At 54.7% G+C, this 23,299-nt stretch overlaps 1 protein-coding gene and 1 long non-coding RNA gene across 11 annotated transcripts in view; one reads left to right on the forward strand and one right to left on the reverse strand.

The window, feature by feature from the left end:
* The window catches only part of LOC140899967 (uncharacterized), a 53,444-nt gene extending 32,992 nt beyond the window's left edge, over positions 1 to 20,452 (reverse strand). For 3 of the 5 annotated variants that reach the window (XR_012155522.2, XR_012155525.2, XR_012155521.2), the window contains exons 1-3: positions 20,388 to 20,452; positions 19,602 to 19,738; positions 3,702 to 3,833 (exon numbers count right to left, since the gene is read on the reverse strand). This is a non-coding gene — a long non-coding RNA (uncharacterized LOC140899967). Of the gene's footprint in view, positions 1 to 3,701; positions 3,834 to 8,283; positions 16,701 to 19,601; positions 19,739 to 20,387 lie in introns of all 5 variants that reach the window. The other 2 variants (XR_012155524.2, XR_012155523.2) reach the window with 2 other exon arrangements.
* The window catches only part of EPHB2 (EPH receptor B2), a 288,949-nt gene that overhangs the window by 53,466 nt on the left and 212,184 nt on the right, over positions 1 to 23,299 (forward strand). The gene's annotated exons all lie outside the window — the stretch shown is intronic.

Below are 23,299 nucleotides of genomic sequence, written 5' to 3' on the forward strand. Positions count from 1 at the left end.
TGCAGAGTCTGGTTAGCTCTGAGATTGTGAATGGAGTCAGTGAAAGGGGAATTGTATGTGAGGTGCATTCTCTAGCATGCTCTGAGAGCATAAACTCTTTCGGTCTTGGTCAGATTTACAGCTGGTTCCAGAGTCACGGCTGAAGTTCTAAAGGTCACTGGTGGGTGCCTCAGTTTCCCTGTCTGTAAAATGGGGACAGTGATCTTGCCCTACTTTTGTGTCATGCATTGGATGGAAAGTGCTAGATCAGTGACAAGTCTTGGCTGGCGTTAATGAGCACTGAAGTGGTTTTGAAAATGTTGGCAAAACTGTTTTCTTGATTGAAAATTTCCTCAAGTGTGCGATGGGATTTCCAGTCAGTGAGAGAGATGCCCAGAATAGCCTGGTGATTAAAGCATTTATCGCGGATATGGGGGTTCAGTTCCCTGTGATGAACAGGGGTAGAGCAAGGGTTTAGAAGGCTACAAATCAGACTCTGGCTTTCTGGTTGGAGCCGTTCCACTTTGTATCACTAATTATTCGCTGACCAGGGAGACAGATGGACTCTCTGGTCTGGTGGTATGGGGACTCACCGGGGATGTGGGAGACTCATTTCCAAGGCCTGGTCTACACTACAAAGTTAGATAGACAGACATGTACATCTTACCTCAACCTAATTATGTCCACGCTACAGCCTTGTCCCGCCGATGTAAGTGCCCTACTACACCGACATTACTCTACCTCCACGAGAGGCGTAGAGCTTATGTCAGTGTAGTTAGGGCAGCATAGTGTCTGTCTAGACACCGGGGTTATTTACAGCAGCTGTTGGGTGTCATTCTGGTCAATTTCATGGCTCTAGTATGGATCTGTGAAATTGACAGGAAAGCTGGGCTGTCACCCTGGGGTGTGTTGGGGGCTCCAGCTAGAGCCCGGCTATCCCCTGGACTCCCTGCTCCAAGCTGGGCTGCACCCACCCTGCTCCCCACTTGGATCCATGCCCCCCCCCCAGGATTCTGGTTCTAGCGGAGGGGAGCTGTGGACCCGGGCTGTCAGTGCCTTCCGACTGCCCCTTTTAAGTCAGTGGAAGCGCTCCTGGTGAGGATATGCACCATCGACAGAAGAAGGGCAGTGTGGACAAGAGTTAAGTCTAACAATGTTAGGTCGACTTAAGTTCCTAGTGTAGATGTGCCCCAAGTCACTGCCCCAGAGCAAAGACTTTGAACCTGGGTCTCTCTCATCCTAGGCGAGTGCGCAGACCACTGTTCTGAGGACTCTCTTGTGCTTTTTTTAACTTTACACACAACATTTCAAAAGTCTAATTTTTTTCAATATGGGGATGAAAACAAATGTTGGGACCTCAGACTTCGTCACAAAACAGAACTGTAGTTTTCGGGCCTGCCCTCCTCACCATTGCTTTGTGCTCTGGGGAGCTGTGACTTTTCACTGGTCTTCTCTATGACACAATCTGTGCTTGGAAAAGGGGGAGGGGTGGGAAAGTGGAGCTGCCAGACTGGTTGGTGGCTCCGGGGAAGGGAGACATTTCTCTCTCACAGATAGAGGATCTGCTGCATTGCTCCCTGTTCTGGAGAAGGGCATTGTCTCTAGGTGTGCGTCCGTAATCATTGTTGAGTTGGTGATATATGTAACAAGGTCAAGGCAGTGACACCAGATTCCTTTGAGGAGAAACCCAGCGATTTTCTGTGAGGTAAACACTGCGCGTCTGTATTAGAGGGGTAGCCGTGTTAGTCCGTATCCACAAAAACAATGAGGAATCTGGGGGCACCTTAAAGACTAATAGATTTATTTGGGCATAAGCTTCCGTGGGTAAAACCCCACTTCTTCAGATGCATGGAATAAAAATTACGGATACAGGCATAAATATAGAGTAACTCCTCACTTAACGTTGTAGTTATGTCCCTGAAAAATGTGACTTTAAGCGAAACGATGTTAAGCGAATCCAATTTTCCCATAAGAATTAATGTAAACGGGGGGTTAGGTTCCAGGGAAACTTTTTTTGCCACACAAAAGACCACTCACACACACTCTCGCTCGTTTTAAATAAACAATTTAATACTGTACACAGAGATGATGATTGTGAAGCTTGGTTGAGGTGGTGGAGTCAGAGGTTGGGATACTTCCCAGGGATTGCCTTACTGCTAAATGATGAACTAGCAATTGGCTGAGCCCTCAAGGGTTAACTCATTGTCAATGCAGCCTCACACTCTACAAGGCAGCAGGAATAGAGGGAGGGGAGACAGCATGGCAGACAGAGATGCACACCATATGTGTGAGAGAGAGATGTGCGTTTCCCCTTAGATATGCTGACACCACTCTTAAATACACTACCTTGTTAAGTTAATCAGCAAGCTGATACCGCAGCAGCAGCTTCCAGGAAGCTCCCTCTGTCCTGAGCCCTGCTCTATGGAGATGGGGTAAGCAGGGTGCAGGAGCAGGGGCGAGGGGGACACCCTGACATTACCCCCCCTCCCCAGCAAGCAGGAGGCTCTGGAGAGCAGCTCCAAGGCAGAGGGCAGGAGCAACACGTGGCAGTGGGGGGAGGGACAGCTGAATTGCTGGCAATTGGGAGCCTGCTGGGGGGCTGCTGCACAGGGAACTTAGGGGAGTGGGTCGCTGATGGGGTGGGCTGCTTGTCCACCCTGGTTCCAAGCCCCCACCAGCTCGCTGTAATGGGCTGCTCTTCCTGCAAGCAGTGGACAAAGCAGGCGGCTGCCAGACGACCTTATAAGGGAGCATTGCGCAACTTTAAGGGAGCCTGTTCCCTCATTGATCAACAATGTAACAATGTTAACTGAGATGACTTTAAGTGAGGAAAGGAGTACTTGTGGCACCTTAGAGACTAACCAATTTATTTGAGCATGAGCTTTCGTGAGCTACAGCTCACTTCATCGGATGCATGCCGTGGAAACTGCAGCAAGCCGCTGCAGTTTCCACAGTATGCATCCGATGAAGTGAGCTGTAGCTCACGAAAGCTCATGCTCAAATAAATTGGTTAGTCTCTAAGGTACCACAAGTCCTCCTTTTCTTTTTGCGAATACAGACTAACACGGCTGCTACTCTGAAACCACTCCTTATATACGGATGAAAGTCTTCCTGCCGGCCCAGCGCAGTGTGTGAGAGGGTGGCTGCCCTGAGAGCAGGCAGGGCTGTGCCAATGTCTCTGCAGTGCAAAATAAGGCTGGGGTGTGAGTGAGCTGCCTGTCTCTTTAAGGCCATCCTCTCCCCAGCAGAGCGAGTCTCTTTGCTGGGGGTTGGCAGCAGGATTTCTTGTGGCAGCAGCTCCCACGGGGAGTGAGGCTGAATGATCTTGTCCCAGTGAAATTTCATTTGAGTTGCTGTTTACAAGAATTGGCCTCTCAGGGCTCTGCAGTAGCTGGGAGCCAGCGCCCAAGCAAACGCTGGGCAGTGGGATTCCACCGCCTGTGGGGAAGGAAAAACAGAAGAGGACTGAGTGTGTGCACTCTGGCAGCAAGAGAGGGAGAGCTTTGCTCACATGCTGCAGCTCACTCCGAGGAAGTCTGAGTGGCTGGCCGGCCTGGGGGGGTGAGTGCGTGTGGAGGTGTACATGCGTGCACTTGCCTTCCCAGACTACTCTGTAGCACTGATGCATGAAACTCAATTACCCAAGATGTAGAGGTTAAGGAGCAAATTTTAAATACAAAGGTGCTGGCCCAATGACTTCATGTGTCTTTGGTGGTTCCTACCTGGTCCTTGCAGCTGGGTGCTGCTGGGCTGTTCTGCTCCTACAGGGGCTGGCCATTGTTTCCTTGACCACGTTGGGTGGAGACGAGGAGCATCCTGGTGTGCAGGGAGGCCAGAGGCTGGGTCACATGGTGCTGAGTTTGTGAGTTTAAAGAGAAATAGCATGGAATTACAGAGTTAAAGATGAGCATTTCCTGTGACATGGCTGGATTGCCCGGCCCATTTCCTTGGCAATCTTTGTGATGTTCCTTTTTATAGTTTAAAGAAAAAAAAAATGTTTGCTGGAGCCCCAGCAGTTGGACCTCCACCCCATTGCTGGGGGACAGACCCTTGCCACACCACACCTTGCTGTCTGAGAGTTTTCCCTGCTAGTTAGCCCTGGTGTCCCCTTCTGAATTCTGTCCTCGTAACTCCCAGCTCTGCCTCGGGTGGCAGCCCAAACAGGTCCCCTCCCTCCTTGGCATTTACAGCGTCTCGTCCCTGCAGCCTCTTGTTGGGGCTGCCTTGCCCTGGGTTATGCCCACTGGGAAGGATTAGCTCTTAATCATCCCTCATAACATATTTTTGTCACTAAAAGATGTGCTGGTTCTTAGCTGTCCATCAGCGGGGCCCAGGCAGCAATGTGCCCCGCCCGCCCTCCTGTACCGACCTGACTTCTCCATACTCGTACAGGAAGGGGCACGGTGTTTGCTCCTAGAATGATAGTGGGGGAGAGTGCCGCTCCCATCGGCTAAACACACTGGTCACAGAGAGCCTGGAATCCACTTGGACCTGAGTGACTGAAAGCTGGAAATGCAGAACCAAGTCACTGGGCCACCGCCCCAGCGTGACTTCCACCCCTTCTGATCTGCGCTGGGAGCAGGGAAAGATCTACACATCCACCTTAGCCCCATGAATGGTCCTGTCTGCCAGGAAAGGGTTGCGGGGATGCAGAGTGGGATGCTCCATGTTTCCAGCCTAACTAAGGGATAATTTTCTTCTTCTGTTTCTGTCTTCCCCCGAGTCATTTATTATTGATCAGCCCCCCACGCTGCTGCTTTGCTTAGTACGTTTTCACTGCATGCCGACGAGGCCATTCCATATGGCAGACAGGATGCAGGAGCTTAATTTCATGGTGAGCCCTAACTTCCTGCTCCCAGGGATGGTTCTCTAAGCGGGGCTAGCCCGGCCTGGGTCAGTCCCAGAGGAGCCCATCTGCCACGTCCCTGTAGGAAGTGTGAAGAAGTGCCTCAAAGCAGGTTGAGGAGTTCACTTGGGCATGCAGGAGAATAAGAGGCTGAGTTTTTTGGGGCTGTTCAGAGGGGAGCTGGACCAGGCTCCTAGTTTGCCACACTGCAAATCACATCTTAACAGGCAGGTTTACAGGTCCCTTTCCGTGTGCCACTGTGTAGAATGCTTTCCTCCCCTCCGCAGTGAAATTGGCTTTCCCTTTACCTATTTGCCGTCAGAAGGGCAGCCTCTGCTCCCCTTCACCATTGCATGAGCCTTCCACCCCTGCCCAGGTGGCTGGATTCTGTGTACTGGAGCGTTCATCTCAAGAAACCCCTCCTTTGTTTTTGAAATGCTGTCTAAATGTGGGTGTGTGGGTCTGTTTTGGGTGTGCCGCTGAGGTTCTGTATGTAGTGCCCCTCACACAAGCCTATAAAGCAAGGGGGGAGGGATAGCTCAGTGGTTTGAGCATTGGCCTGCTAAACCCAGGGTTGTGAGTTCAATCCTTGAGGGGGTCATTTAGGGATCTGGGGCAAAAATTGGGGACTGGTCCTGCTTTGAGCAGGGGGTTGGACTAGGTGACCTCCTGAGGTCCCTTCCAACCCTGAGATTTTATGAAATGACAAATGAAGGCAGCCAGCAGCATAGACTCCCCATTGCCCTGCCTAGAGAGCAACCTTGTCACTTGTACAATGGCTGTGCCGTACAACCCTAACTCTGCCCCGGGCAGAATGGTAGCCCTTCCACTTGCCCAAATTCTGCCCATTCACCACCAGGCTTGTTAGCGTGACATGGCATTGCTACAGCTCTCGGGGGTAGGGAAAATCCATATACAGGCAGTACTGTGCTGCCCTAACTCTAACTCCTGTGTGGACCAGCTAGGTGGTGGACTGAAAAATGTTTCTGTGGTGTTCAGAGTGGTGGGGTTCCTACAGCAATGGAAAAGCCCCTTCCGCTCTGCCTTTGTAGTCCCCGTCATGTAGACATGGACCCAGACTCCCCCTTTCCTGCTGTCCCTGCTGCACATTGCTGTCAAACTATACCTACTCCACTGTCGGGAAGTCTCTGGGTATCTGGTGTGTGTGATCAGCTTTCATGATAGAAAAAGTAACTGTCTGACCCTCCCAGCTGTGAAGAAAGGTTCGAAATCCTGATGCCTAAGGGCTCAGAAACCAGAAGGCAAAGACAGTCCCACAGTTTTAGCCTTTAAAATCTTTTTAAAATTTTGGGGGCCTGTTTCATAGCTGGTTCACTTTTTAGAGCTTGCAGTGCTGCTGGCCCCGGGAAGAATAAATTCACATTCTCTCTGGTTTCTATGTTAGCAGCTGGACCCTCGCTTCCTCACTGTTCATACAAGAGGGTGCACTGGGCATGCTGCCCACAGGTGGCAGGGTATGATCCTCTGTGCAGTGGCCAGCTCCACTAGCTGGCACTGATGTGGAGGGGACCCCGTGAACCTGCCCCATAGGTCATGCTAACTTCTGGCGAGCGGAAGGACTGCAGCTGTGCTTGGCATTCAGTGTCCCCTGCCCACATACTCATAGCTGGGCTTTCATGCAGGGTCAGGGTGCAGGTGGGGTCACTAATTTCAATGAGAGCAGAGGTAGTGAGCCCGGTAGAAAATCACCCCTCCCCTGGTGTTCTCAATAATACAGGGAAGGGGGTGAAATTCCCAATCGCCAAGCCTCTGAAGGTAGACGAGAGTGCTGTTTAAAGGCACATTGCCAGGTCAGCAACGCTGCACCGGGTTTCTGTAACATGCGGGCTCAGGTGTCATGTCTTCCTCTAGCGGCCGGCACACATTTGCAGAATTATAGCCTAGCACTACTACCAGCCAATGGATTTACTCCTTTAGCTCCAGTAGGAAGACCTGGGGTGAACATGCAAGGTTCTACCCTCACCACCAACCTTTGCAGGAGCGTTACGTTGATCAGTAAGGAATACTCATGCGGGGTGGAGGAGAGAGGGTGCCCTCTCATACGCCAGATGTAGAAGATAGAATTCATCCATAGCTCCCAGAGGAGCAAACTTCTGCAGCTACACTGGAAGCAGCTATAGCTTCCAGCTGGCATGTACACCGTAGCCCTCCATGCAGCACACCTCGGGGCCCTTGTACATGCATACAGCTCGGTGCTTACAGAGCACAGTAGTAGCAGGACCTAACTCTCATATAGTGCTTTCCCTCAGTAGGTCTGACAGCCCTTTGTAATCTTCAGCATGGGTCTGTTTAGTTTGGAAAAGAGGCGGGGGGAGGAACATGATAGTGGCCTTCAAATACTTGAAAAGCTGCCATAAAAAAAATGGAGACAAGTTGTGCTCTCCTGCCGCAGAGGACAGGACGAGAGGCAATAGGTTCAAACTACAGATTAAATCTCAGGAAAAACTTCCTAACTGTAAAACCAGTAGGACAACGGTCCAGACACCTATGGAGGTTGTGGAAGCTCCTTCACTGGAGGCTTTTAAAGGAGCCTGGATAGCCGTCTGTCTTGGATGGTTTAGACACAACAAATCCTGCATCTCGGCAGGGGCCTAGACTAGATGACCCTTGTGTTCCCTTCGAACCCTGTGGGCCTGTGATTCTAGCATGCTTAGCCTCACATCCCAATGGCCTGGGAGCCAGGGTAGTGCTGTTATCCCCACTGGGCAGGTGAGGAACTGAGGTTCAGTGACTTGCTTGAGATCACACAAGGAACCTGGGGCAGGGCATGGATCTGAACCCAAGTCTCCCAAGACCTAGGCTACTGTCCTGAGCACCTTAGCAACAGGACCATTAGAAATTTATTGCAGCTACCCAATCTGCATGATATATAGTGTAAAGTGCTTCTTCAGATTCTGGCTGAGGATTGTGTTTGGAGGAGCCCTTAGAAGGGGCCCCGCTGAGGAGTCTCCTCTGCTATCAAGTCACTCTCAGTGGCTGGCATCCTGCATGCTCTGTGCTGGGAATTTAGATCCTTGTAGCATTTGTGGTGTGGAGTCACTCCTGTGGCCCTGAGATCTAGTCCTGGACTTCCGTCATTGCCCTGCCTAGTCAGGGCACGGAGCGTTTCTGAGGTAAGAAGCCCTAATCTCTGCACTTTCAAACCTGCACTGGCTCTTCAGTTCCTCAGAAGTCGATCCTGGGTGGAGCTGCCAGCCAGCAGCAGAGGCACAGGCCATCCATAAAAATATGGAAAAGCAGGAACATGGGGCTGTCAGCGAAATGTCAGTAAAATGGGGAGAATCTGTCCCTGCTCCTGCCACATGCTGTGTATTTCCAGGACTCGTGCATGGGCTCTGTTAGTGAAAGGACCTGAGCCCTAACCCAGGGTGTAGTGGCACCTATAGATATTGACACCTAGGTCCCAAAACCGATGCTGCACGAGGCAGATTGCTCACATGGTGCTGTGGGATTCTCCTTTCATCCAGCGAGCCCCTGTGCAGGACAGTGTCTGTGCTTTGCAGTGATCAGCTGAAAGCTTGCCAGGCAAGGGCTGTAGCGTGGGTACATAATGTGCAGGTACATTTCTCCCCGTGGGGTTGGCAGCCCCGACACTCAGCTGTCAGGGTCTTGGATCTGCTGGTCACTGGTGCCCACTTCAGTTAGTGAAGTGACAGCTTGGAAGATGGAAAGGTTCCCTTGGGCAGCCTAAATTCTGATACAAACAAAAGGTCACTTGAGCGATGGCTGGTCCGTTGGTGCTGTGACCTTCCTGCACCTTGCCCTGAACTTCCCTCTCCCTCCACAGCACTGCACTAGGGGGCACTGAATGTGCCCCTCCCACGGCTCTAAGAACCCACCAGAGAAGCCAGGAACCAAGCTCACTGAGTCCATGGTGCAGGCTGGGGCTGCCTAGTGCCCTTCACCAGCTCGGCCTCCTACCTGCATCCCCACCGCACAGCAGCGAGCTGGGAGAGACAGTGTCACTGGGATGTCATGCTGGTGGCCAGCCTGCAGTGGGGAGCAAAAGGGTGTATCTGGGCCGTAGCGCTGAATGTGGCTTGCCGTGCTATGCACACTCTACCCAATACACCCAAGACGGCTTCCTGAGGGGAAGGCTCCCCACTTGCTCTCAGCAGCTCCACGGAGCTGTCCTGTGCTCCTGCCCCTGTCCTGCACCCCTCTCTGAGCTGTTCCGTCAGGTCCCTTGGGGAGCTGCCACTATCAGGGAACCCCAGTGGGCCTTAGGTGCATCCTATGTAGTGTCCTCAGGGCTGGGGCAGCTCTGTGCAGGGCTGGGAGCCGGAGGAACCGGTGTCTATTCCCAACTCTGTGATCCTGGGCAGGTCACCTGCTGTCTCTGCGCCAGGGCGGGGACGCTGCCCCACTCGCATGGATGTGTCTGAAGCACGTCGGGGCTGCCTGCCGGGGCATGTGACTGCACGGCACCTCCTGCGGGTTGGGAGCCTGGGCTCTGTCAGGGGACTGGGCTGTATCGTGCCAGGGCCAGTGTTTACCCTGGCTGTGCGTCTGTCTGCCCGGTGCTCGCTCGCTCGCTCCCCCTCACGGCCCCTGCTGAGTGCAGCCTGGCCCGATGCAGCCCCTGCCCAGCTCCCGGGAGCTGCTGTGGACCCGTCCCGCTGCTCTGGCTGGCAGTGGCTGAGATCATTGATTCAGGTCAGGGAGCCACTGGGCCTGCCTGGAGCCAGATCTGTGCTCTGGTTTCCTCCCCCTGCCCCATCCCCAGCTGACAGTCACCAGCCATTTTAATTAGATGCATTTTTAAGAACAAGTGTCAGCTTCAGAGGCTTATGGGATTGATCACCCAGCATGGCTCTTCTCTGCTTGGGGCGACAGCTCTCTGCCCAGCCGAGAACTAATGAGGTGTGTGTGTGTGTGTGTGTGTGTGTGAGAGAGCGCAAAGGGGACGGGGCTGCCACTGCTGCCTCTGGGGGTGGGCGGGGCGTGGGGCCAGGCAGAAAGGCCCCTTGCGGCAGCTGTTCAGGAGACAGAAGATAGGTGGCCTTAGGTGGCAGCACTAGCCTGCAGGCTGCCCAGCCCCACTGCTGCCGGGGCTCCTGGCCCGTGCCCAGCACAATGGGGTCTGGTGCCGTGAGGGGGAGGGGAAGCAAAGTCGCGGCTAATGTGGCTGCCGGTGTCGCTGGTGCTTGCTGGGTCCTTGGGTTGCCTTGAACTCTCGTGCTCAGAGAGCCCAGGTGCCTCAAGCTCCCTGCCTCTGCAGTGCCCGTGTGGCTGGCGCTACGAGCCATACGCCGCTGTCCGGGGGCGCCGGCTCTGGGTTTCCGTCGGGGGTTGGCCGTACTTACAGAATCTTTTCCTTTGAAATGTTATTGCCTTGTGTGCATGTAAGGGGAGGGGCGCCGGGGGGAGGAGGTGGGTCACCATCTGTGTTTTCCAATAAAAAGAAATTAAAATGGAAGCCCATTAAGGGGAACTTGATTGGGATTCTGAGCAGGGCTCCAGAGCCTGCTGAGAGCGAGGAGCCGCTTCCAAATGACCCCACCAGGTAGGGTGACAAATCTCACTGAGCCAGGCCTCTCTGGCAAGCAGGCTGCTGGCTCCCCTTGCACACCTGGAGTCACACCAACCCCAGTACCGGCAAGGGCTAGCCCAGTCCCTTGGCTGTGGGGTTTTGGTGGGGGGTGGCCCTGCCTGCCACTGGGAAGAGCCCTCTGTTCATCTGCTGGACCCCTGGGTCAGACAGGAGAAGGGGCTGAGGGCAGGGTCACAATGTTCCCCGTGTATCCGGCTGGGCAGTGCAGCCCTGCTCATCCCATCCTAGGGAGCTCTGGCTTGCTGCCCACTGGCATGGTCAGGTGGCCATGGGGATGGACTGCACAGACAGCCCCGCACTGGGCCTGGCCTGTGCTGAGAGCGCAGCTCCTAGATTTGCTGGTCCGGCTGTGGGCCTGGCCCTTGGCACCGCCCATGGAGTAGGTAGCTGGGGATGGCTCTGCTCACCAGCATGCGCCCCACTGGGGCCCAGCTGAGGCCCAAAGCTGGGAGGGGGCAGGGAGGCTGTTTCCATGCCTGCGTTTGCAGATGTGACTGGCCCTACTCGGAGCCCTGCTGGATAATGGGTGGGGATTCGGTGGGCGTATGGCGGCTGCTGGATCACTGAGCAGAGCTGGAAAAGCTCACCTGGGTCTCCATGGTTGCACTTGGTGGGGAGAAGGGGTTCCTCCAAGTCTGACAGCCTCCTTGTCACTTACATGGTGGGGTCCTGAACAGAGAGTGTCTAGGCTGGGACCCAGGGTGAGCCAAGGGGCTTGGCCACCCCCCCCCCCCGCCTTTTGTGCCCCACCTATACCAGTGCTAAGGGTGTTAAAGTGCTCCTGGCTTGGGGCGTGGCCGCAGCTGCAGCAGAGCAGAGCTCAGTGAAGATGCTTCGAGCGAATCGCGCTCCCCGAGAGGCAGGAGCTGTGTTGACAGGAGAAGCCCCCCAATTGTCACAGCGCTGTCCGCACCGGGAGTGTGGTTGGTGTAACTGCATAGCTATGGGGGGCGGGGGGGTGGGAGAGTAAACCCAGGCTCAGGGACGCTGCACTGCAATTGAAGGCGTGACTGCAGTGTCAGTAGCCAGCCCCGGTAGCTTTAACTGAGCTAGTACAGGTAACAATAGCAGTGAAGGCGTGGTAGCACGGCACCCTGAGTATGTGCCCAGCTCCCCTGGCAGCCTTGTTCTCGGGGGGCTGGGTCCATGCTGCTCTGGCTTCACCTGTGCTAGTTAGTTGAAAGCTAGCCCAGGGCTGCCTACCCACGCTGCACTCACACTGCCGCCAGCGGCGTAGCTAGATCTTCCGGCTGGTTTGCAGTGTGCCCCAGGGGCTGGGCAGGAGGGAGCAGGCCCTGGTGGGGATCGATCCCCTTGACACCTCCGAAAGGAACCAGCATGGGGAGGCCAGCTCGGGAGAGCTGGTTGGGAAGTGACGGGATGAGACTGGCTGCTCAAGTGACTGGCTTTACCTCCTGGCTGGTTCCCACAGTGATGGCCTGATAGGGGAGGCCTGGCCCCTGCTGTGCTCAGAGGAGGCCGACTGGACTTTGTTCAGAGCTCAGGGAGAGGCTGTTCAGGGCAGCAGCTAAAGCAAGACCCCCTCAGAGCCCTCCTCAGTCCATGATCTTCCCCAGGGGGGGCTGGGGAAGCCACCGTGTCTGAGAGGCTGCTCCTGGACAGATCAGGCCCAGTTGGCACAGTCCACCCAGCTCGGGGCCCGTTCACCTACAGGTAGTGGCTGCTCACTGGAACTCGGCAGCAAGACCGGTCCCGTTACCTTAAACGACGAGCCCCATCCCTGCCCAGGGGAGCCACTGTGGACTGTCTGGTCAGCTGCCTCTACACGCAGGGTTTGTGTTAAGGAAAAGACACAAAAGCAAAATGTCACATCCCACCCCCCCGTAGCAATCGAGCGGCAGAACCCAGCTAGCTCACTGGGCCAACACATCCTACTCAGACTCAGGAGGCCCTGCCCTGTACAATGAAGGTGCTGATTCTTCCTTTCTCTCGATGGTGCTTGTCTGTTGAGACTGTGAGCTCTTGGGGCCTGGCTGGGTCTCCACTGGGGACCCTGATCTCAGCTGAGAACTGCAGGGGTCACTGGAACACACACGCTAGTGCAGAACAAACACGTGTGACAAGGAGAGTATTGGAAACCCGTCTCCCCAGTGCCATAGCGCAGGCAGATGGTTTGAAATCAGCAGTGTCCCTTTAAGGATGGGCACTGAACCCTTTAGCACTGGGGTAAGAGTGCCATGCCAGGGTGCGACGTGCAGCACCAGCGCGCGTTCCGGTTGGGATTCGCCACATCCCCAGGAGTGCGGTTGCTCGTGGAAATGGGGACCCTTGTCACAGCTCAGCCCCTCCGTGCTCCCAGAGAGTCTAATCTGCAGGGCACAGCACTTCCCTGTCGGGTTGGGGATTGGCAGCCTCCACCCCGTCCCAGCGAGAGAAACGCACCCTGGACCAGAGTGACTGAGGGGGGCACGGCCTCGTCATGGTGCCAGCCAAGCCCCTGGGTCGCGGAGCGAGAGTGCTGGTGCTGTGGGGGGCAGGTACAGCTTCAGTTCCAGTCACTGCTCCAGGCCTGTGGACATGGCGGGGAGCAAACAGCATATCTGAGCGCTTCCTGATCCCAGAGCTGCTGCACTAGCCCCCCTGGGGCAGAGGGACAAAGGTTGGCCCAGGGTACTGAGTGAGTGAGTGCACCTCCCTCCGGTGGAGTCCATGGACCTGCGTCTCCTCCCATCAGGGCTGCTGAGCCAGAGCTGGACCCAGCCCATTTGAGGTGTCTACGCGCACGTGCTGGGGGAGATTCTACCACATGCAATTGACTTCGCCATTAATTTTCTTCCTGTCCCTGGCGGCTGTTGCAGTCCCCCAGCGTCTGTCTGTGAGGAATCGGTGCCCTGCAGCACCGCCGCCACCACGTGGCTGCTCGAGACAGCAGGTTGTTGGTGCAGAAATGAACAAAGTCACCGGTGTAGCCTACAGCTGGGCTGAGGCTCAGGTACCAGGAGCTCACGGGCGTGGAGAGGAACATCAGCCCTCCTTGGCTTCACGGTGTCCCTCCTGCCCCTATCGGTCGTGAGGTGGGAAGGTAGGAACCTGGCTATGGGCCAGAGTCTGGAAACGCTGGGGCTGGAGTTTCAGCCTCTCAGCCAGGACTGTCATCAAGGGGACAAGTTATTCTGCTTAGGCTGGGGAACTGAGAGAGACCCACCCAACACGTAGGCAACCTGTGGAACTTCCTGCCACAAGATATCTTGGAGACCAAGTATTTCACAGGGTTGCAGAAAGGTTTAGCCATTTATATTGCTCTGATGATTCTTAGGTTTTTTGTCTGACTGATGGGTAGCATTCGCTAGGATCACAGAGTTGGAAATCTTTCTGTAGCAGGGCATGCACCCGCCATTGCCTGCCTGGGGGGTTCTTGCACCTGCCTTGGAGGCAGCTGGGCTGGCCGCTTTTGGAGGCAGCAGACTGGGCTGGGTTGGCGCCTGGTCTGATGGCAATTGCTAGCTTTACTGAGTGCACGTGCTCATGGGAGCAATGGGGGCAGCTTTCAGGACCCACCGAGGGGCGGACTGGCATCTCTCATGGCACTTGGAAACCTGCACCTTGCAGGACTGGATGCAGGGGCTATGCAGATGGCTCAGATTCGAAAGGATTCAGTGAGTGGAGATTGCAGATGGGAGCCTCCCTGCAGCCTAGGCAGTCATGTGTTTTCTGTCCCAGACTCATAGAATATCAGGGTTGGAAGGGACCTCAGAAGGTCATCTAGTCCAACCCCCTGCTCAAAGCAGGACCAATACCCAAATAAATCATCCCAGCCAGGGCTTTGTCAAGCCTGATCTCAAAAACCTCTAAGGAAGGAGATTCCACCACCTCCCTAGGTAACGTACTCCAGTGTTTCACCACCCTCCTAGTGAAAAAGTTTTTCCTAATATCCAACCTAAACCTCCCTCACTGCAACTTGAGACCATTACTCCTTGTTCTGTCATCTGCTACCACTGAGAACAGTCTAGAGCCATCCTCTTTGGAACCCCCTTTCAGATAGTTGAAAGTAGCTATCAAATCCCCCCTCATTCTTCTCTTCTGCAGACTAAACAATCCCAGTTCCCTCAGCCTCTCCTCATAACTCATGTGTTCCAGCCCCCTAATCATTTTTGTTGCCCTCTGCTGAACTCTTTTTTTTTTCCAATTTTTCCACATCCTTCTTGTAGTGTGGGGTCCAAAACTGGACACAGTATTCCAGATGAGGCCTCACCAATGTCGAATAGAGAGGAACGATCACGTCCCTCAATCTGCTGGCAATGCCCCTACTTATACATCCCAAAATGCCTTTGGCCTTCTTGGCAAAAAAAAGGCACACTGTTGATTCATATCCAGCTTCTCGTCCACTGTAACCCCTAGGTCCTTTTCTGCAGAACTGCTGCCTAGCCATTCGGTCCCTAGTCTGTAGCTGTGCATTGGATTCTTCCGTCCTAAGTGCAGGACTCTGCACTTGTCTTTGTTGAACCTCATCAGTTTTCTTTTGGCCCAATCCTCTAATTTGTCTAGGTCCCTCTGTATCCTATCTCTACCCTCCAGTGTATCTACCACTCCTCCCAGTTTAGTGTCATCTGCAAACTTGCTGAGGGTGCAATCCACGCCATCCTCCAGATCATTAATGAAGATATTGATCAAAACCGGCCCCAGGACCGATCCTTGAGTCATGGCAATCATAGCCTTCCCAGTCCACCAGGTGCTGGAGCCTTCCCCTAACTCTCTGCGAGTCAAGGATTCGATAGATCAAGTACTCCTGCTGTCCATGGACTGTTATGGGTGGCCGTGGCAGACTGGAGAAATTTGGGTTCTTGCTGTACAGTTTTAAAAGCGAGATGTGAAAGACGGGGTGGATCTTCAAGAACTCAGGCAGCTATAACTTGAAGGCCACTGGATTTACCTGTTCTATGGTCTTGAAGGGGCCCAGTATTGGTAGTCTAGTTTGGCAGATGGGCAGCTTGATTTGGGGCAGAGAGCTGCACCTTGTCCCCTATGGGGGGGCACCCTGACAGCCTTGGTCTGTGTGGTGGTGTTAGGGTGACCAGATGTCCCAATTTTATAGGGACAGTCCTGATTTTGGGGTTTTTTTATATATAGGCTCCTATTATCCCCTGTCCCGATTTTTCACACTTGCTGTCTGGTCACCCTAGGTGTAGATAAGTTTCTCTGACGGATGACAGGTGTTCTTTCAGGTCCTGGTGCACTGGTATAGGTGGGAGGCTAAATCCACAGTGGCTGGTACTGAGGAACTCCTGGAGAAGTCCAGATGGAAGCAGGGGAGAAAGTTTGCGAAGAAGGGGCTGTGTCGGGTCGGGGTGTGGATTGTATTGTTATATGTGAATTCGGCACAGCAGGGGATGCAGAACATCAGACTGCCATTGCTCATCCCGTTGACAGTGGGAGAAGGCGCACCACGAGATTCGAGAAATTCGTCTTTGGGGGGATAGGGCCTCTGCTTTCCTGTTTCTTGTCCCTGGGTGATAGGTTACAACAAAGCTAAAGCAAGCAAAGAAAAGGGACCAGCAGATCTGGCGTCAGCTAAGACGTCTGGCAGTCTGTACGTACTCCAGGTTCTTGTGGTCTGGCAGGACTTGAATCAGAACTCGGCTCCTTTTCGGATGTGGTACCACTCCTCAAAAGCTGCCTTGATAGCCAATAGCTCCTTTTCCCAAATATTTTAGGATTTTTTCCTGCTTGGAACTTCGTAGGACATCTTGATGTAAAGTGTCCTCATTCCCTGCAGCATAGGCATAAGCCTGATGCCCAGCATCAACTCTTCTCTACGTCAGAGAGGTGGGGCCAGGCTTGACTGACTTGTATGGGTTCTGTTGATGAGGGGCCGGAGCTGAAGGTGTTCAGCCAGGTGGTTGACTAAGCCTCCAGGCCGGGTGGGGATTCCACCTGGGCCAATTCATCTTTAGTATCATTGTTGAGGCTGAATTGGAAATAACAGTGGGCATCCTCACTCCATTTGATGAATGTGCCAAGTCTTGAAACTCTGCTGCTTGTGTAGCGCAGTGTCCCTTCTGCGACAACTGATGGACAGCTTTGGCTGCGTGCTCACGGGCTGAATCGTCAGCAATCAGTGCATAGCGCTAACCAAGTCCTCAAATTGTCCTAGAAGTGGGCTTGATTTTCCAAGGAGTGTAGATGCTCAAGCCAAGGCCTTCCCAGTAACCGGGCTGATAATCAGTCCCCTTCAGCTTGGTCAGTGGGATATGACTGTGGTCATGGCAGAAATAGGAGCCAATGCTTATTTAGGAACCCACAAAATTTGTCACGATTGCAGGAATTATCGAGTTGTGTGCACTGAAAACCCATAGGAAGGAATTGATTATGGGGAACACACTGGCTCGAATTACACTGGCTCTCTGTCACTAAGGGCGATGCAGAAGTGGGGCGCTCTGCACAGGGAGGGGCAGAGCTATACGGGGGACTCACCCTTCTCTGTGAGAGGGTGTTCCCCGCTGGCACTGAGAGGGTGTGGAAACCTCCACTCCATTCGGCCAATCCATGTGCAGCGGGATAGGAGTTTTGTTGTGGAGAAGGAAGCATTACAGTCATACGGGGGTGCGGGAGCAGCCCAGTCCAGCACAACCCAGCCCAGCTCAGCTCTGTGCAGACACCCCTCCACGGGGTCAGGACTCCCGGGAAAGATTCAGAAGCTATCGTGAGAGATGGAGCCCCAGAGCTGGTGGGCATAGGCAGAGCAAGAACCCCTGAGTGAAATCGTCCGCCGCACAAGTGCAGCAGCCCCTTGATTTCCTCCCTGGCCTAGCACGGTGCCCTACACAATGCAGTCCGATTCCCACGGCTAGCCTTCCACTGACTTGCGCGGCAGGAGGGGCAGACCTGGGACCCATCAAAACCAGCAGGAAGTGAGGCCAAGGGCAGGTGGGAGTTACTCTGAAGCCATAAAGAACCCAGCTATCCGAGTGGGGCGGGGGGAGCCCGTGGGAGTCACGAAGCCAGAGGGAGGGTGGTGTGTACTGGTTAAGGATATTGGCACCATCCGGGGCCCTTTCCCATCCACACAGTGTGTGAGCAGACCGCTTCCCCTCCCCTTCCTGCTGGGTCCCTGGCCTGTCACAGGCAGATGGTATGCATGCCTCATCCTCCCCAGGGCTGGGAACGTGGGCTCTTCTCCTGATATCCTGCAGCCTGGATTGAGTCCTCGACTCCCGTGATGCCAGCGGGGTGTCGGACTGCCCCTCCTCCGTGCATTGTTATTGCTGACAAGGACCCCACTCCTATGGTCTGAGCTGTGGGGCTGGCCACGCACATCCCACTGCAGGGTCAGGCCTGGGCCCGACGGTTACTGGGGTACATGGAGTACTGCTGCATGGGCGTGAGGCCAGAGCCGTGGGCGTCGTTCTGTACTTGGTGTTTTCAAGGGCCAGTGCAGAGAAATTATTCTGCCCCTGGCTGCCTGCTCCCTGCTGCCCCAGAGCGAACACTAATGCCGCCAGCGCTCCTGCCAGTGCAGTAGGGCATTGCCACACCATGCCCTTGGCTTTCCTTGTTCCCTGAAGGCGTGGGGGGGGGCCTGGGAATCTCATTCCAGATCAGTCATCGTTCATTCCCTTTCCCTATCAATCACTCTCTCCCTCTTGGAGGCTAAGTGGATCCCTGAGCAAAGTATCCCAAGTATCCTGTCGCCCCGGTTCACAATGCAGTGTGCCGTTCTGTGCTGACTGGTCGGCTGTGGGGATTGGGTTTCAGTTTGTTCCGCTGGCCCCAGGCCAGGCAAAGCAAATCTGGGTGTTGTCGTGAAGGGCAAGCAGCTGCCTTTGGGTTTGCAAGACCCTCTTAGCTCTGACTGGTGAAAATATTATATTAGGCCCCAGTAAAGAGCAGGAGGCAGATAGGGGGCCTTTCAACTGCAGGGAGGATAAATACATCTGCAGGAAAGCTCCTTAGCCAGGCCCAGATGGATTCCTCATTAGCTACCCCCCCTGTGCAGGAGTTCGTGGCTGTGCACAGGCTGGCCTAGAGCGCGCGTTCCCCTGTTTTGATGAGGGATTTTGTGCCAGATCAGCATATCCGTGCATCTGTACATCATGGAGCTTGCCACGCCGCGGGAGATTCCAGTGCTCTGCTGAGAGGGAAGTGCCTGAGCTGGGCCAAGGGACGTCACTCAGCTCCACTCATCACAGTGGGAAAGGAACCGGGAATGGGCCCCGTCTGTCCCTGGGGAACTCCACCACATTTATGGGGATGGCCCAGTGTGTTGGGGCACCAGGCCCTGGGGATTCCCAGGACATCCTTTTGGGTCTCAGGGGACAGCCCACCCTGCCCAGTCTATGTCTGTGCTCAGGGCTCAGGCCTACATTCTTGTAGCTGTTTTTCTTCGGTCACTTACAGCGTTGCCGACTCTCGCCATTTTAATATGAGTCTCGTGATATTTGGTGCATCTCTTAAAGCCCCAGCTCCTGGAGTCCTGGCACTCCGAGGAAGCCTTGCCTTTCATTTCTTTTTTTTAAAGGAAGTTCCCAGCCCTGCTAACTGTGGAGAAAAGCTTGAAAACATTCCCTTCCCCCCCTCCCGAATCAGAAAGCAAGTAGCGAGAACCCCAGACGTATTGTTTCAAAGATCTCCTGAGCTCTAAGCTGATCTCATGACGTCGGCGGCCATGATAGCGCGCGCTGGGTGTTGGCAGCATGGCACAGGCGGGGCCAAGGGCAGCTTTGGACTCGCCCCTCCTGGGAACGGTGGCGTACCTCTCCCCACACACCTGCACCCCTTCCTGGGTGTAACAGCTCCCGCTAACCTGCTCCTGATTGGAATATGCTCAGGCCCACCAAAGGCCAAACTGCACTATGTCAGGGCAAAGCATGGCAGTGTGGGGTCCTTGCTCCCTTGGACAGGGCCTTGCTGAGGAGGGAGCATCACTGCAAGGCCATTCCAGTACAATTCAGAGTCGGCCTTTGAGCCCAGTTCGTCTGTACCGAGGTCTTGGTGTTGGGCACGGGGAGCTGTCTGCACTGCCGGGAGGGCAGTCTGGAACTGGCCTGACAGATGCAGCTCATTGGCTGCGTGCCCTCATGCGGTGAGGTGCTGTAGGTCAAGTTTGGATTAATTTTGCTGCCTGCAGCTCTTGGGCAATGCACTTTATGAGCTTTATGCTTCAAGGGCTGAGTTACCATCGATTGCAGTTGAGAGCTTTGATATCTTAAAAAGGGGCATTTAATTATATAGGCAATTACTTACCATCCAGCACCAACCGAGGAGGGAGTCCCTTCCAGTGTCCATGCAGAGGTCTATTCAGTCAGTAACATTGAAGTGGGAGAAACTTTGGTTTATTCCCTACCCTGAGAAATAACTAGAGAAGCAGAACGAGGAAGAGGCTGCAGTGAGGAGGGGAGGGAGGGGAAGAAGGGATTAGAGATGTGAGAGGAGAAATGAAAGGGTGAACTCCAGCTGTTTGGTGCACTTTGCATCTGGACGCGAGTGCTTGTGAATGAGAAGTGTTTGTCACAACTGGTGAGAAACACAGGGCCAGATCCTCAATGTTTGTGAACTAGGCCATAGTGCGCACACATGCTCTGATGATCCCCTTCCCCTCTTCCCCCCCTTGCCAATGCCCCTTAATTTTGACCTTTAGCATCCCCTACTAGTCCTGTCCTGCCTTCTCCTCCAAACTCTGCCAATGACCCTCAATCCTCAACCAGCCAGCTGCGGAAAAGTGAGTCCCAAGCTCTTTTCACTTGTGACTTAAGTAGCAAGAGGCTAGTGTGCAAAACAAGGTCCCCCCTCCCCTCTGGGTATCAACACGGGTGTGATTTTCACATGGTCCAGAGTAGGTTCTGGACCAGCTGGCGGCTGTGTACCGACGGTGCTGACCTGCAGAGTGCTCTGAGCTGGGACTAACTGAGCACAGGCTTGTGTGGCAGAGTGGCTGTAATGCTGTGGAAGTCCTTACAAGCCAGCCCCGTCAGCGAGGGCAGAAAGTTGCTCAGTGAAAGCATCTTCAAAGTGAAAAGGATAGGCACTTACCGTAACTGTGCCATGGGGAGCTGTGCGGTTTATGGTGGGAAGGAGTCCAGAGTTGTGTCTGCGAGTTCTGAACAGCTGCAGATTTATTTATAATGCCGGGTGTAGTGTGTGAGTCTGCAGATAAACACACGGGAGGGAATAACGCAAACAACAACATTGATAACAGGCTTCTTCTGCTAGAGGATCTCACTGAGCTGCAGCTATCACCAGACACCCACTCCCTCCTGCTCCCTGCGGGCCCGCTTCATGCCCGGCATTGGCAGAGCACTGCTACGGCCAGGTTGCAGGTCTGGGCTCTGCATGAGGCAGGTGCTTCCGGGCCTGCCAGGGCATTGCGACACATCCAGCTCCCACCGTGGCGTTCAGGTGGCTGAGCTGCCACTGTGCCGTGGGCCTTCCGTGAGCCCCCGTGTTCTTCTGGGACCCGTGTGACAGCCGCTGCCAGTTAGCAGGTGCCAGGCTGCTGCCGCCACACGAGGCTTTGGGGAAGGGTGAGCAAAGCAGCCAGTCTCGCTGCTGCGTGGTAGAACTCTACCCGACCAGCCCCTCTGCTGAGGCAGCCAGTCGCCTGCATCGACACTGCCCGTCCTCCATACGCTGTGCAAATAGCCGGAGTTCGCTCATCTAGCCCCTCAAACCAGCTGACAAAGCCAGGCCACAGCAGAGATTGAGACCCAGGGAAGGGACGAGACTGGCCCAAAGCACTCAGCAAAGCAACGGCAGAGCTGGCACCCTTATTTGCTGCTCTAGCCGCTAGAGCTCCCACCTCCCTTGGCTTGAGGCCCTTTCCTCTGGGGATCTCAAAGCACTTGACAACAGTTAGGCCTTGCACTCCCTTGGGAGGCAGGGGAAGATGCTGCAAATCTCACAGCAACTGAGGGGCAGAGCTAGGACTAGAATCCAGGAGTCCTGAATCTGGTCTGTCTCTAGGCACCACTTGGCTTTCCTCCCGGCCGTTCTGACCAGGCATTAAGCCGGCGTTCCAGCTACGGCCTCTCCTTCATCCCCGTCCCCGCGTGGCCGTCTCATTCCCATTCAGGGCCTCTTGGAGCCCCTAGTAGCTCACCAGCTGTGTAGGCCGGGAAGGGGAGAGTGCTGGGTGGCAGGCAGTGCTGCTGGACAGGAATGCTGGGCTGCAGGAGGCCATGGGCCTTCGCTGTGGATGGCATGCAGCGGCACATTGGGTGTGGGGCTCTCTGGCACAGTGCCCATGGAGTTGGCAGTCAGCCTGTGCCCAGGAGGCAATGGTGGGGCGTTAGCAAGGATTGATGGCTGGGGACAGTGGGGGATGGGAATGTTTGCTGTTGTCTTGCGAGTTCAAATCCTGCTGAGGGTAGGAGTGATTGCCGGTTGTTTGCGGCTGCTCAGCGGTCCCCTTGAGAGAGGAGCTGAGATCTCAGTCCAATTCCCATGAGCCGCTAGTGCCACGATACAAACACCCAGCTTCCCCAGATCAGTGGTCGGAAGGGGCATAACCCCATGTGCTTCAGGGGGTGAGCAACCACTGACTAGCTGAGCTCGGGAGGAAGCATCCTCTGGATCAGGCCACTGCCTGGTACAGGTTGCTGGGCTCATAGGCTGCTGGTCTGATCTCATCTGGCAATTCCTGCCTTCAGAACCGTCCTCAAGTCGCCTTTAAAACCTTGTCGTTGGCAGCTGTGGTGTTTGACCTCTGTCCAGTGGAGCGAAGAGCAGCAAGCCCCAAGGAGCATGAGAGGCCAGGGCAAGCAATGCTGGGTTTTAGTGGGGTCCATGTGGATTCTTTTCAGATAACCTCTGGTCTCTTGCCAGTGCTTGCTGTGTCTGCACAACATCTAGCACAGTGGGGCCGCTTGGCACGACTACGGTGTGAGCTAGAGAGAGAGCTGGGGGCAGCAGCCTGGCAGCAAGACCCTGGGGGAAGTGTGCCTTGCCTGGCGAGAGAGGAGGGGCTGCTCGAGTCTGAGCCCTGCTGCCTCCCTCAGCCTTACCTTTTGCCATTGTTTCCTGCCAGCGCTCCATTGGTGCTGGTCCAGAGTTGGGGGCGGGGGGAGTCCCCCACCAGGGTTAAAGAATCACAGTTTTAAACGTTAATTTATAGGACTGAGCCCAGGTCCCCCGAGCAGGAGTGTGTAGGGGCAGGCAGCCTGACCTGGCCTCCTCATGGCAAGCCAGGCAGAGTGAAGACCTCAGGGCTGCCAGCAGCTCCTCAGGACCTGACAGGTCGGGTCTGGTCAGGCCACAGAACTGCTGTGCTGATCCCACCATGGGCTGGGCAGGGGGCCATCTTGCTTTTGGGGTGGGAGTCTGGCATCAGCTTGAATCTGGGAGTGAGCATGGGTCAGCAGGAAGGTGGGAGCCCCAGTGGGGCTGGGGTGTTTACAGGAGCCCATTCAGGGTCGCTGTGGGTAAGGGTCCATGTCACTAGGATGGGCAGCGTACCCAGCTCTGTGCGCTGGTCAGATGTTTTGCATCCCTGCTGCAGGATGGCTTGTGAAGATGCAAAAACATGCAGCCTTTCTGTGGTTTGGGGGCAGAAAAACTCAAAGGGAGGGGCAGGAGCCCTGCATGCTGTAGCTTATCGGGAGGCATACTGCCCTGCAAGCCCTTATCTCAGCTCTGCGACTGAGTGCTGTTAACGGGGCTGTGGCTTGCCAGCCTCTCTCGTGCATTCGAGTCACACTCGTAACTGTCGTTCACCCATTCCACAGAGCAGGTAACTGAGACCTTACCCAAGATCACGCCAGACAGAGCTGGAAGTTCTGATGTAATAGAGCCATGTCTCCTCCACTTTGCCATTGTCTTTTAGGAGGAGAACGTCAAATAAGGTGCTTGTGTAGCCCACCTGACCCTGGTGGTGGTCTGTGTTACCAGATAGACTATATTGTATTGACTCAGGTACTGCTTCCTTGCTAAGAAGGTGGGTTCTTCAG

The sequence above is a fragment of the Lepidochelys kempii genome, chromosome 18 (assembly GCF_965140285.1).
Source record: "Lepidochelys kempii isolate rLepKem1 chromosome 18, rLepKem1.hap1, whole genome shotgun sequence".
NCBI classification, from domain to species: domain Eukaryota; kingdom Metazoa; phylum Chordata; order Testudines; family Cheloniidae; genus Lepidochelys; species Lepidochelys kempii.